We start from the raw sequence: 14665 nt of genomic DNA on the forward strand, positions 1-14665 counted from the left end.
CTAAAAATGGCTAGTCAAGTGCTTAGCAAAAAGAATATGCACAGCAGTGATTGACTTCTTATACCCGACACTGTCTGTGACCGCATCCTTAGTACACTTAGCGTCAGGACTCTATCCACACGCAGGATCTCTGTACATACATCAGAAATTTTAGGAAAGGCGTTTCAGCTCTTTTAAGGAAGAAACAACTTGTGAAGTTCCTTTGAAAAAAATCATTTACAATGAAGGTTTCCAATTTCGGTACTTTGTCTTATTTGGTCAATGTATTCCAACTGTATAATCTATAAAAATTACCCTAAACCTGCTAATTTCATCATGTAACCATGTTAATATGAGAATGACAGTTTATTTCCTGAAAAGTTCCGTTCACTTAAGCAAAGGATTGTTTTAAGACAGCAAGATTTGATAAAATCCTCAGAAATGACCAGGGAATGAAATAACTCATTACAAACTTTTTCAAGGGTACACTTTTTTAAAATCAAGTTTTTCAAATTTGTCATCATTTATACAAGTTGCGGATGACATAAGTATTGATTGCATTGATCCCTGGCCATCTAAAACTAGGCATTTTCTAACTTTCATCCCCTTTGTTATCTCTGAAGATAATTTCATTAATTAGAGGACATTAATGCTGATGTTGTAATTACCCTCTCTTTTAAGTTCTGAAAATTACCTCACCAAACAGAATTCCACATTATGGAATGTCATCAAATAGTTCAATATTAATATGATGTATCTTTTGATTACATTCTTCTACAGTTATTAACCTGCCTACATTAGTGTTCACTAAGTGTTTTTCACTCGAGATATACTATCAGTTATTAAGTGCAAAGTCTAAGTCCTAAAAGGGCAATGAGGGCATTCCACCCCTGGAATCAACATGATCTCATAATGAAGAGAATGATGAATGGAGAGCACATGGATGAAGACATGTGTTGGCTACAATAGAACTAGAAGTCCAGAGATGAATCGTGGATTAATTCTGCCTGTCGTCAGAAGAAAGCCCCACAACTCCCAACTTTGCATCCTGATCACGCCCCTTGTTATTGGTCCGATTTGTGGACCCACCTTGCTAATACGATCAGTATAAAGAGTCTTAGAGCCAGGTGCAATCATTACCTCTTTATGACACACTTGTGATCAGAGCCCAGAGCCAACATGTATCTCCTTGATCAAATCATGAGATGTGTCCAGAGTTGGGGCATTTGACATAGCCCCCACAATATGACAAACAATAACCATTCACATCTACACAGGAAAAGAAAACTTTTCACTTAATACTTACACTTCTTTAAATACTATCTTATTATTTGTGGACATTTCCCCTGTTTTTTTTTGGTGACTCCAGACATTTGGAAACTTTTTAACATGTTTTAATCCCTTGCCAGATGCTTAAATTAATGACACATGTACTGTTTTTAGCAATGTAATGTGTTTTATTAGAACTCTTTTGGATGCAAATCACACATTTACAAAATCCTAAAACTAGCTGATGCAAATAAAGACAGTTATTGGATCATTAATTGAAAACTCCTGAGGCATTATTGGCTTCAGGTTTGGTCTGGTCTAAACTTGCGACCAGTTACCAGGCTGTAGGCTCTTTCCTCTCCGTTCCGTTTCTGCAGGTTGGCTTTATTCTCAGTTTTTATCTATTGCACTGATTGCTCCCAATTTGTATCCTCCCAAGTTCCAATCCAGCGGAGAAGCAAAAAAAGAGTCTTCCCATCTCTGTATAAGAATTCCTGGGCTTTGTACTAATTTTCTTGATTTGTGTCACACATCCCAGGGTAATTTGATGTCCCCATTGGTCAAGACTCCTTCCTGCCTTCTAGATTCAGGTGGGGAAAAAATGCCATCCAAACACAGAGCTTATACGCATGCCCACAGGAGAATCACCACCACAAAAATCAGGATGAAAATAGTGGGTGACAGTACTGTGAAATAACTGGAAGTGTATTCACTACTGTGCAAGCTAGACTCTAGAGTAGGGCTGGCACAAAACAAACTTGAAGTACGTACACTCAGGCAGCTGAACATTAGATTCTTCGTTTGTTCAAAAAACAACTATTGACTGCTTCCACTTTAATGATATGAAAGTTATATAATCTTCCAATAATGATTTTGATGAGTTAGAATCAACTTGGTAGCAATTCATGTTAGGCTACACTCACAGATTGAACAGGGAAAATAGTGTGGAGAGTAATTTCGTACAAAACTAATTGTTTGAAAGGAAATGCATTATGTCAGGATCAGGAGCTGTCGGGGTGCTAAGTGATAAGCATGGAATTGCTAACTACCAAGTTGATGTTCAAATCCACCAGCCGCTCCCTGGGAGAACGAGGAGGCTATCTGCTCCCCCCCAAAATTACAGTCTCAGAAACTTTACATGAAACAGAAGTGACTGTAAATCGGAATTAGATTGATGGGCCTGGGTCTTTGGTTTGTGTGGCAAAGATGACAAAGGTCAGTGGGCACATACCATTGATGGCATGTAGGTAGGTTTTACCAATGGTAAAATACCAGGTCTACCAAAGGAACATAATAACAAATTATTGTTGAGTGTGACCTCCATTCAATCCTGACTCAGAACAACCCCCTGTGGTCGAACAGAACTGCCCCTCCAGACTTGCTAGCCTATAATCTTTATAAATCCTGGGGGCTAAGCCAGGCGATAGGCATGCTAAACCCTGAAGTCAGTGGTTCAAGCTCATTAGCACTCTGGGGAGAAAGGTGAAATTATCTGCCTCCATAAAATCCAAAGTCTCAGAAACTCTATATAGGGTCGCTGTAAATTGGTATGAACTGTACATTGGTATGGGCTGAGTTTGGTTTGGGAATCTTTATGACGGCAGATCATCAGCTCTTTTCTCCACAAAGCGGCCCCAAACCCAAACCAAACTCACTGCCATCGAGTCAGTGCTGACTCATAGCAAGCCCCTGTGGGCTCCTGGGATGGCTATTCTGTGCAGGCGTAGAAATCCTAGTCTCTCTCCAGCAGCGCCGCCAGTGGTTTCCAAGTGCTGGCCTTGCAGATCACGGCCCCAAGAGTACCCACTGCCACACCCGGGCTCCCACAGCAAGCCTGTTGAGCGGTTTCAGTCACTGACCTTTCCTTTGGCAGCTGAGCGCTTAACCATTTCCATCACCGGGGCTAGAATTCCTACAGTGAATTCTATGCGTTTACTATCTATTTCGTGCATTACTTCTCTGAAAGTTTTCCTGGGCCCATGAGGTGGGGCTTACTCACATCACGGAGAGCACAGACCTGCAAACTTTTGAGACTGAAGAGCCAATCATTTCCCTCAAAATGCAAATTTTTCAAGAGCGATAGTATATTTTTACAAACAAATGAAAGCACCAATATCTGAATAATAGCCTTTACATGGTTTCAGTTGTACTTCGGAAGCACTTGTGCGTGCTGAAAGAGCTGCATGGCTGGGGTTTGCTGGCCCCGATCTAGGGTCCGAGGCCTTGAAAGCTTTCCAAAGGAAGATGGTCTTTTTCTGTAGGTAAATAAGGACTTGACAAAATTTTAAAAGGCTCAAAATAGGATCTGATTAAATTACTGTTGAGACACAGCAAAATAAATGATGAGTGATAGAGGAGAGCAGCTCTGGTGGCGCAGTGGTTAAGCAGCCTGGCTCCTAACTTAAAGGTGAGTGGTTAAGCCCTCCAGCCACTCCCTAAGGAGAAGACAGAGCTGTTTGCTTTGTAAAGATTCCCAGACTTGGAAACCCTGGGAGGCAGGCCTGCTCTTCCTATCCAGCTGCCAATGCATCAAAACTAAGAGACAGTAAGGCAACTGAATTACAGTAAAGAGAAAGAAGCATGGCCAGGGGGTGAGAGTGGGAGGTGTGATAAAAGGAAGAAATCAAACTGGAAATAATATTACTGAGTAACCCGTGTTTTCACAGATTTATCTTATTTTACTTTTTGCAACCCTTTCATGCCTCCATTATTAAGTAGTCCATTTAAAAGTGATAACCTTACATAAGTGTCCTCATATATAATAAATATTGAAAGTTCTCCTCACAATATCACTCAAAAAGCTAAGGTATTGATAATATCATGGTATGAGTTCTAGATTACATATACAAGATTTCTCCTTCTTTGTTTCTTCAAAAATATATCCGAAAAAAATTGCGTTGAAGTTAAACAAGTCCTTGAACTAAAACAGATGACTATCTGGCAGCGAAGCAACAAAGCCCACGTGGAAGAAGCACACCAGTCTGTGTGGTCATGAGGTGTCGACAGGAACAGGGATCAGGTATCAAAAACTCCAAAACAAACAATTATATTGATGCAAACAAGGAGGACCAGAGTGGAGACCCAAAGACCATCTGTGGACAATCGGATATCCCCTCACAGAAGGATCACAAGGAAGGGACAATTCAACCAAGGTGCAGTATAGCACCAATGAAACACACAACATTCCTCTAGTTCCTGAATACTTCTTCCTCCCCACTGTCATGACCCAGTTCTACTGTACAAATCCAGCTACACCAGAGTGAGCACATTGGTACCTGTAAGACCTCTCAACACATGGAATCCAGGACAAAGAACCCCCTCAGGAACAGTAGTGAGAAGAGTGATCTCATGGGGGGAGGGGGGGAATGAAGCAGAGGAGGGGGTGGGGAGAAAGGAGGAACTGACCCCAGAGTTGGATATATAATTCTCCCCTCCCCAAGAAATGTGGGGAGACAACCAACAGTGTAAGATACAAAATAACAATAATAATATATAGTAATTGATCAAGGATTCATGATGGAGGGTGGAAGAGGGAGGAGAAAATCAAAGAGTTAATAACAAGGGCTCAAGTAGAAAGAAAATGTTTGGAAATGATGGCAACACATGTACAAGTGTGCTTACTACAATTGAATGATGGATTGTTATAATATTTCTAAGAGTCCCCCAATATAATGAGTAATGATAAAGAAATTGCCAAGTCAATACATATAGGAATAAAAATATTCATAATCTATTGTTTGTCCTGTCTACTCATATTCAAACAACCCATAATATTGACTAGAACATTTCACTGATTTCTCAAGGCTATAAACCACAATTTTCTCTCATGGAGTCATTGGTGAGTTTGAACTACTGAGTACTGAGTTTCTGATTTGTGCTTAATCACTGGAGCACTAGTTTGTCTTTACCCTAAGGGTTGCACACAGTGTCACAGCTTGATTTGGCAATAATACATTTAACTATTCTCTTTAACCACTCCCCTTTTTTTAAAACTTCTTTGAATCTTAACTACACATACCGTCACATAATTAAAGAAAAATATATAGTATTCTTCTTCAGCTTAAGATTTTAAAATACAAAATGTGATGTTTTACCAATTCACATGCCCACCAGAAGATACCTATGCCCATTTACTCATACAAAGATTGTCACACTTTTATTTTTGTGAAAATTGTGTCTCGTTTATTGTTTTACTTATTTGATTAGTTTTAGAAAGTTGACTATTCAAATCCTCATGTGCTTTTATTATAATATATATCATTCTAAAACCTCATTTTAACTTAAAAAGAATTGTATATAATTATGAATATTTATCAGTTGATTTTTGTTTTATTGTTGAGTATAATGAATCTTTGTTTTAATTTTATGTGGTTGAGTTGATTGGTTTATTTAATTTAGTGCTCCAGCATTTAGTATTGTATTTAAAAATGTTCCCACCAAGAATAACTAAATTTATTTTTAGAGTGATTATGAAATATATTCAGTTAATCTGATACATATTCTAGAATGCAGTAAAAAGTTAAATATGATGTAACATTTTTCACCAAATGTTTAATCATTAATCCCAATTCCAGAAATGAATAATTCATCATTTATCAAATTAATTTTCAGTGTCCCATTTATCATGTGTGTTAGGCCAGATTGATTAGAGAAACAAATTCATCGACACTCTTATATGTGTAAAAACGAGTGTTTTACCAAGGAGTAATTGGATATCAAGAAAACATCCCAGCCCAATCCAAATCAAGTCCATAAGTCCAATACTAATTCATACATTCCTCTTTAGACTCACACATCCACAAGCAATGATGCAAAGTTCAGAAAGACCACAGGCTCGTGGGTGAAAAGTCTTGTGGACCAAATGGCGGTGGAAGAATCACAGGGCTCACATAGGTCTCTATGTGGTGTCAGCAGGAAGGTGAAGGCAGAGAGAGAGGGAAATTCTCAGGATCCTCCTTGAGAGGACCATGCCTACAAGGAGGCACTATCAGGCTGTGACCTGATTGACAGGATTAAAGTGAGATGCATTTTTAGTTTCCAATTTATTAAGGGCTGTGACGAAAGTCACTGTGGGGATGTGGTCTGCTGAAAGCAGGAACAGAGAGACAAATCCCAGAGCAATCAGAAGAAGAACACATCGGAGATTTCTATCTCCAGGGGCACAGACTGAGACCAGAGGCACCAGAGACAGCAACACAGAGACCATCGATGGGACAGACCAAAGGGTCCAGGTGACTCTCGCTGTATTCTGGACACTTTTCTCATTTAATCTTCACAAATATCCTCATCTAACTCATGTAATCTTTCCAAATATTCTGAGGTGGAGACTAATAGCTAATTCCCATTTTATAGATAAGAAAACAGGCTCCGCTCACACAACTAATAAGATGGCATCTACTGTGTATTGTTGCTGTAGTAGAACAATCAGGTTTATTCCTCCATCCTGGTAATAGCTCCATGGTTTTCTTCTCAGGAATCACTTCTCCCTCACTTTTTAAACTATGTAGTTACTATGGAACTGGTAGCATCAGGGGAGGTCTTATGACTCATCCCTACTCAGTTAGCATGTTTTGTCCTTCCTCCATTCAGATGTAATAGTTCAAGAATGGGTCAATTTGTAGGACCGTGATAGATAAACCCTGATAGAATGGGAGATAAACATGGGACATCACTCAGTGTGCTTTCTTAAAATATCCAGGATAATGGATTTTTTGGGAACTAAATAACTCCCTAAGACTATCACCCTGAAATATACTTTAAACTTGGATCACAACTGTCTCCTAAGGTATGCAAAATATAGGATATTACCTATGAATACATTGCTTTATTTAAAACAAAAATATTTATATGAGTCAAGAGGTCAACTCAGAGTTGAGAAATCAGGAAAATAGGGCAACTGGAGTACTAGAGATAGAACAACCAGAACACAATTACGAAAGGTTGACACTTTGTGAAAAAATTAATATCACTAAACAACTTCTATAAATATTGTAAATGAGGACCTTAATTTTGTATGTAGCTATTCCCTAAGAATACAATAAATGATTATTATTTTTTAAATGAATCCATCAAAGCATTGAAATGATCGATTGTGAATTGGAGTTTCGTGTCCATGTTGCTACCATGAGATGAGAAAGTATGTTACTAGCATTGAGGAAATGGAACTGACAGGTAGAAGGAAATTAGGTCCCAGGGACATTGTCTGAGCCTCTGGGACGTGCTACTCCTTGCACTTTATAACTAGGCTCCCTTTCAGTTCCCTCCTTGGCGAGGTCAATGTGAGCGAGCTCTTCTGGCACTTTCCAGTGAAAAAGATGAGGCAGACCATTTGTGAAATCTCCCACATACGGAAACGTCTGTTCCTAAGCTTTCAATTCCAGGAAAAGTCGGCACGTCTCTGGAGTCCTCAGATTCTTGCTACACCACCCAAAAAGCTGTCTCCCCTTACTCAGACAGAATAAAAAGTGGAATTCTCAATAGCACTACATGGTGACTTTTGGTCATTAGCTTTCTGCATAAATAAATTCAATTTAATTTGGTTATAAATCCCATCTTTGGGTTCTCACCTCAGGCAAGACTTGCAAGTTGTGGGGAGCAGGTTTTGTTCCATGCCATCTACTTACTGAATTTCAGCTTTTGTGTTGTCTAATTTTCCCCCTCCTTAAAGGAACTTGCTGTGAATGCTATTGAAAATGCTTCCAGAGGGAGAAATTTTAAATTCCCGATCATGATTCTAATTTAAACTTTGCACATTCGATGTTTAGTTTTGAAATTCAGGAAAAAAAGATGGGCTTTTTTTTATCCTTTTATCAATCTCAGTTCTCAGTTTGTAAGACAAAAGGCAATGTATAATGAAAACCCCAAAGACCAATCGCATGAGGAGAACAAGATAACACAGAGAAAGTCCATTCTCTGGGCCTTCCGTAGGTAAGCAGTGCTATTTCTAAAGTTGTATGTCAGTTGTATGTATTATTTAAGTTGTATGTAGAAGAGGCAAAGTTCTGATCAACACAGAGCAGCGACCTTGTATACTGAGTTCTGAGCAACAAAAGCAGCACCCTTGTGTACCCTGCAGCACACATTCAGAGCAAATGGGGGGCTTCGGCTTACAAAGAGTGGTGCAACAAGGAAGGAATTGGACTGATTTCCAGCAAAAGACCTGGCACTTAGCAGGATGTTAGATCAGCTATACCTGGCAGCAAGCTGCTGCTTGGTGCTACTGCCCACAGTTTAACCTAGATATTGCCTTTATGCCCTTGAGACAAAACTCCTGCGCCCACTCTCAGCTCTACATAGTTGGGGCAATTTCCTCACACCTCAACACTTCATCTCTTATTGATAAGTTCCTAAACTTGCTTTTCTATCATCTACTTCTCACCCAATTAAGTATAAATCCAATCAGGTGTAGATGTTGCCAAACCAAGTCCATTGGCACCATGTGAATTTTTATTCATAACATAGAACTGCCCCAGCGGATTCCAAAGTTCCAAATCTTTGCAGGGCAGACTGCCATTCTTTTTCCCACTGAGCAGCTACTAGGATTGAACAGACAACCTTTCAATTTAGTAGATGATCATTGAGAATACTTAAAATCTCATTTTAAAAAACATCATTGTTGTTGCTATTAGGGGTCTTTGGGTCCCTTCTGACTTGTAGCAACAGAACACACCACTAGCCTTTCCTGCTTCTACCTCACAATCTTTGTGGCTGAGCCTATGGCGGCACTCATTGTGTCAGTTCATCTCCCCGAGGGTCCTCTTTGTTGCTGACCCTCCACTTTTCCAAGCACGCTAGTCTTCCTTCTCCATGGATTGGTTCATACTGATTACATGTCTAAAGTATGCGAGATGAACGAGCATCCTCCTCACTTCCAAGGAGCACTCTGATTTGTTCATTCTGCTGGAAGACCAAGGCCTATTCCATATTTTTCACCTGCACCATAATCCCAAGGGATCAGGTCTTCTTGATTCACTTTCCAGCTTCCACGTGTGGCAATTCTACGAGATGATGGAAAATACCCTGGCTTGGTCAGGTGCACCTTACACCTGAAAATGACACCATTGCTCTTTTGAGGTAGAGTTGCCCAGTGAAATATGTCAAGGATACATGGGAGTTGATGGTGGATCTGAGTAACACAAAACCCTTCACAAACTCAGTATTTTCTTCCTTTATCATCATGATGTTTATTGGTCCAGTTTTGAGCATTTTTGTTTCTTATGTTGTGGTGTAATCCACATGAGAGTTTATAATCTTTGAATCTCATCAATAAGGGCTTCAGGTCCTTTTCACTCTCTGAAAGCAAGAGTATGTGTCATCTACATATGGCAATTGTTAATGAGTCTTTCACCAATTTGGGTACTGCATTCTTCGACGCAACATTGCCAGGCACCTTTCCTGAGTTTACACCAATAAATACACCTATGTTCCCTTGGATGACTGGTGTGAAGCATTGGCCTTGTGGTTAGCAAGGGAATGCATTACTCACTAGGTCACCAGACTCCCTGGTTTTTGTCTGCAGAATCCCTACAATATTGTAACGCTCAGTTTAAGGACTGAGAATATTTCTTCCTTTTGCTTTTACTAAATCCAGGTTTTTGTACATTTCATTATAGTGCTTTATCTTGTTTACTCCAACTCCCCTTTGCAATGTACTGTTCAGCTTTTATTCCATCATTTCTTCCTTTCTTTTGAGCATCTCTACTACATGCAAGAGAACATTTCAGAGTCTCTTGTGAGATTTATTTTCTGTCTTCTTGATGACCTTTTGCTTTCTTTATTAAAGTCATCCCATGTCTTGCCTGGTCTTTGGACATTAGTGTTCAATGAGTCAACACTATTCTTGAGATGTTCTTGAATTCTAGTGGGATGTAATAAGGGTTGAACTTTGGTTCTCATGGACTTGTTTTAATTTTCTTAAACTTGAACTTCATATGAGCAATTTATGGTCCATTCCACAGTCTGCCCTAGCCTTGTTTTAGCTGATGGTATTGAACTTCTTGATTGAATCTTTCCACAGATGTAGTCAATTTGATTAATACGTATTTCATTTTCCAAGTATATAGTACCATGTAGGTTGTTGCAACAGTATATTTACAATGAATGGGTAATTGGTCATTCAAAATTCTAGCAGGAGATCTTTAACTGTGCTTCTTTCACCAAGACCACATTTTCCAAGCACCAAAACTTCCTTCTTGTTTCCTACTTTTTCATCCCAAGTTCCAATAATTACCAATTCATCTTAATTGTACGTTTGAGCAATAAGATACCAAATACGTTGTTAGAAAACGCCTATTGGGGAGCTTTAATAGGTGGCTTGTAACTGAATACTGATAATAACATGATGAGGATACTCTATTACCTGGCTCCCTGCATTAATCTGGTGAATTTTTTACCTGTTCATTGCCAAGATCTAATTTACCATAGATATATATTGCCCTATTTGTCACAATGTCAATGTGTAGTAGAACTCACTAGGTAGTCTCTGGTGCTATTACTCACCGGTTGTTTGTTGTTTTTTGTTAACATACATGCTACTTCCTTCCTGAGGATCTTTGTATCTTGCTATTATCTGCTTAAAAGTTTCCCCATTTCAACAAGCTTGTCGTAGATAGCTTCTTGTTTCCATGATTCTCTTAGAGCTCATTTCACCTGCCTAACTAAAGCACGCCCAACTCCTAAAGCACCATCACACTTCTTACTTTCAAAGCGCTCATCATGAACTATAAACACCGTGTTTACCTTCTACTAGACTATGACCTCAGAGCTCAGAAAGGGATGTTTTGCCCATTCATCTTTTATCTAGCAACTTCTAGCTGAGCATTTGTTCTGTCCCAGGTAGCAGTCTTGGCATTTGGAGACCTCACCGAGCAGACAAAATCAGTCTCTGTTAGTATAGACACACACTCCAGTCTATTGACCACTGTCGTTCCTCAAGTTTGAAGTATTGACTACCACTTATTAGTCATTCATTGAATGTTAACGTTAATAGATAAGAACACTATGTTCTAGCCATTAATTATTCTACTTTTTCTAGCAAAAGCTCCACTCTCCCTGTTTAAGGAGTATAGTAAGCCCATAAATTGTGAACAATCTTTAACTTGCTCAATTGTTGCAAATGTATTGAATTCCTTCATAGGTCTTGTCTGGTGACCAGGGTTTTCCATTTTTACTGATGTAACTAGAAGTAAGATTTCTCCTTAGAATATGGGCTTACAAATCCAATGAAAGATCAAGCCACACTGGATTTGAGTGGCCTTGCCAAGGATGGCAGACCCCAAGGCAGTTGGCTCAATTAACCACTGCCATGTCTAAAGGTCAGCCTCTGGGACTGTTTAATTGTGGCCATTAAAGTGTTTGAGCAGCTGCTTCATAGCAGTAATTTGGGGCCCAGGAGAAACCAGAAGCAGCATCAACACACCATGTCGTTTGAATAAAGGTCGGCTCAGCTCCAAATACCACCTGAAAACAGCTGGGGATTTCCAGTGGTACTTAACCTGGCTTAGAGGTCCTGCCCTAACAAAGAAGACCTTCGCCCATCCCAAAGTGAAATTATAAAACGGTCCATTTGCCCAGATACCTCCCCAAAGCTGCCACACTGCCCGTCACTTCATGTCCTCTTCATTTTTACTCTGTGTCCAATATTCAAGATATCTCACTAATTATACCATTAATAAACAATTTCAATATTAATTGAGCAACTGTATATGCAAAGCAAGATGCCACCACTCCCACCCCTCCGACCCTCTCCCTTACATCTACTCAGACCTCCACTCCACAGATACGCTGAGTCTATAATCGTCTCAGTTTCCTCTGGAGCCTATGCATAGGCTCAGAGTCCTCAACACAAATTTCTATGCAGTCATTTCCATTGCTTAGGTCTGAACCAGAGGGGAACTATTTTTGCTAGCCCTAAATTCCGATGAAAGCTGCCCCCTTGTCAGATAAATGTCACTGTTGTTAAGACCTCCCAGCTGGCTTGTGGTAGAACTGGAACTGAGGTTTCCTGTCTTCTGGTCTAGGCCTCTTTACATGCTATTCAGTAAAACAAGGGAAATGGAAAACAAAAACTAACCATGCTTGCTATGCAAGAAAAACATGTTTCTTTTTAAAAAAATACATTTCTACATTAAAAATAATAGCAAATAAGGTAGCAAATAGCAAAATATAGATTGTTTTTAAAATTATCTATTAATATTATATATAAGTTATATAGTATATAAATATAATACCCTAGAAAATAAATGTTGGTAAACTAGAACTAGTCTAAAATAAAACAGGATGCATAAAGATGGATAATTTGATTATAGTGGGTGAAATGAAATGGCATTGGCTAGTTTGCACCAATCACAGGGCCCACAGTATTGGTCATGAAAAAGTGAAGAGGGATGGCTTTGCATTCATCATCAAAAACAACATATCGAGATCTATTCCAAAGGACAACACTGTCAGTGATTGGGCAATATCCATATACCTATTATTAAGACCAATTAATATGACTATTTTTCGAATTTGTGCAGTAATCACTAATGCCAGAGATGAAGAAATTGTTCAAACAAGTTGGGAACAAAGGAAACGATTCTGGAAAATATGGCTTGGTGCTATTCTTTGTTAATATAATTTTTCAATAATATAAACAGTGACTATACATGTTTCTGGACTAGATGGAACTCCCAGGAATCAAATTGTCTTCACTTGTGTAAAGAGATGAAGACAATGTCACTAGTCAAAACAAGGCCAGAAGCGGCTGCAGAACAGAACACCAATTGTTCGTATGCAAGTTCGGGTTGAAGCCAAAGGAAATCTTCAAAGTCCATGAGTGTCAAAATGCAGTCTTGAGAAAAATCCCTGAATTTATAAGCCATCTCAAGAATAGTTTGGGTGCATTAAACATGAATGACAGGAGATCAGATGAGTTGTGGATACATAAAGGACATGAAATATAAAGAAGCACGCACACACACACACAAAATTAAAACGATAGGAACTCACTGCCATTTAGTTGATGCGGACTCATAGTGATCCTATAGAACAGGGTAGAACTGCCTGTGTGTTTCTGAGACTATAACTGTTTACTGGAGTAGAAAGCCCAGTCTTTCTCCTGAGGAGCTACTCGTGGTTGACCTTGTGGATCGCAACATGTAACCCAGTGGTCCTCAACCTTCCTAATGCTGTGACCCTTTAATAGAGTTCCTCATGTTGTGGTGACCCCCCAAACCATAAAATTATTTGCATTCCTACTTCATAACTGTCATTTTGCTACTGTTATGAATCGGGTGACTCCTGTGAAAGGGTCTTTTGACCCCAAAAAAATCACGACCCATAGGTTGAGAGAACCGCTGGTGTAACCACTGTACCACCAGGGCTCTAAAGTGAAAGTAAATCTAAACTAAGTTCAGCTAACTCCTAATTTTCCTATCTCCAGTGTACACAGACAGCAAGGGAGAGCCCTTTCCTTGAGTTTCTTGTGTTTCTGAACAGTTGTAAGCAGAAGCACTAATAGCAGCTTACTGCAACCTGACCTTTTAGGAAGATGCCCTGGTCGCACAGTGGTTAAGTGTTCAACTGCTAACCCAAAAGTCAGTGGCTGTAATCCACCAACCATCTGTGGTGAAAAAAAGAAAGATCTATTTCGGTTAAGATGTCAGCCTAGAAAACCACATAGGGTAGTACATATAGGATAATTATGAATTAGAATAGTCTTGACCACACACAGCAACAAATCTTTCCAGGGAAATATGTATAGGAAAGAATCTTAAAGGGCAGAAATGGTATCTCCTTCCATAGGAGAGGAGAGTTGTGTTTGCTGTCAAGTATAATAAAGATAATGTTTGAACAAGTTTATTTATAACCAATCTTATATGATTGGGATTCTAAAGCTCAGGATTCCTTGCATATAATAGAAACTCAAGGCAAGCATATCACCCACATGGGACCTTAGACCAATGAAAATGATGTTCAGCCTATCTGCTGTCCTTTGGGAAATAAAGCCCTTGACTGCACTGAGAAATTATATTATGCCTTCAGTGGGCCTGAATTTCTTCTGTCCACAAAATTGATTCTTGTTCATAAGCTACCTCCTGAAATAGTAGAATGTCAATTATTTCTTCCTGACTCACTCAACATTTTGCCAAGACTATTTTTCAATGTTGTAACTCGTGGCTTGAATGTATTCTTTGGTTCTTTCAGTTTAAGATATGCTGAGCAGATGGACATTGGGCCTCTACTCAAGCCCTCCCTCAATGCAAGAATGATTTATTTTAATATCCTGACATTCTGTGGTGCTCATCTGCCCAACATGATTGCTGAAGACAAAAAGGGTGCATAAGCAAAAGTGGTAAAGAAAGTTGGTGGTGCCCAGCTATCAAAATATATAGTGTCTGGGGTCTTAGAGGCTTGAAGTTAAACAAGCAGCCATCTA

Source organism: Echinops telfairi, unplaced genomic scaffold, assembly GCF_000313985.2.
Source record: "Echinops telfairi isolate 266 unplaced genomic scaffold, ASM31398v2 ScPeMD7_1;HRSCAF=3_0, whole genome shotgun sequence".
NCBI lineage: Eukaryota > Metazoa > Chordata > Mammalia > Afrosoricida > Tenrecidae > Echinops > Echinops telfairi.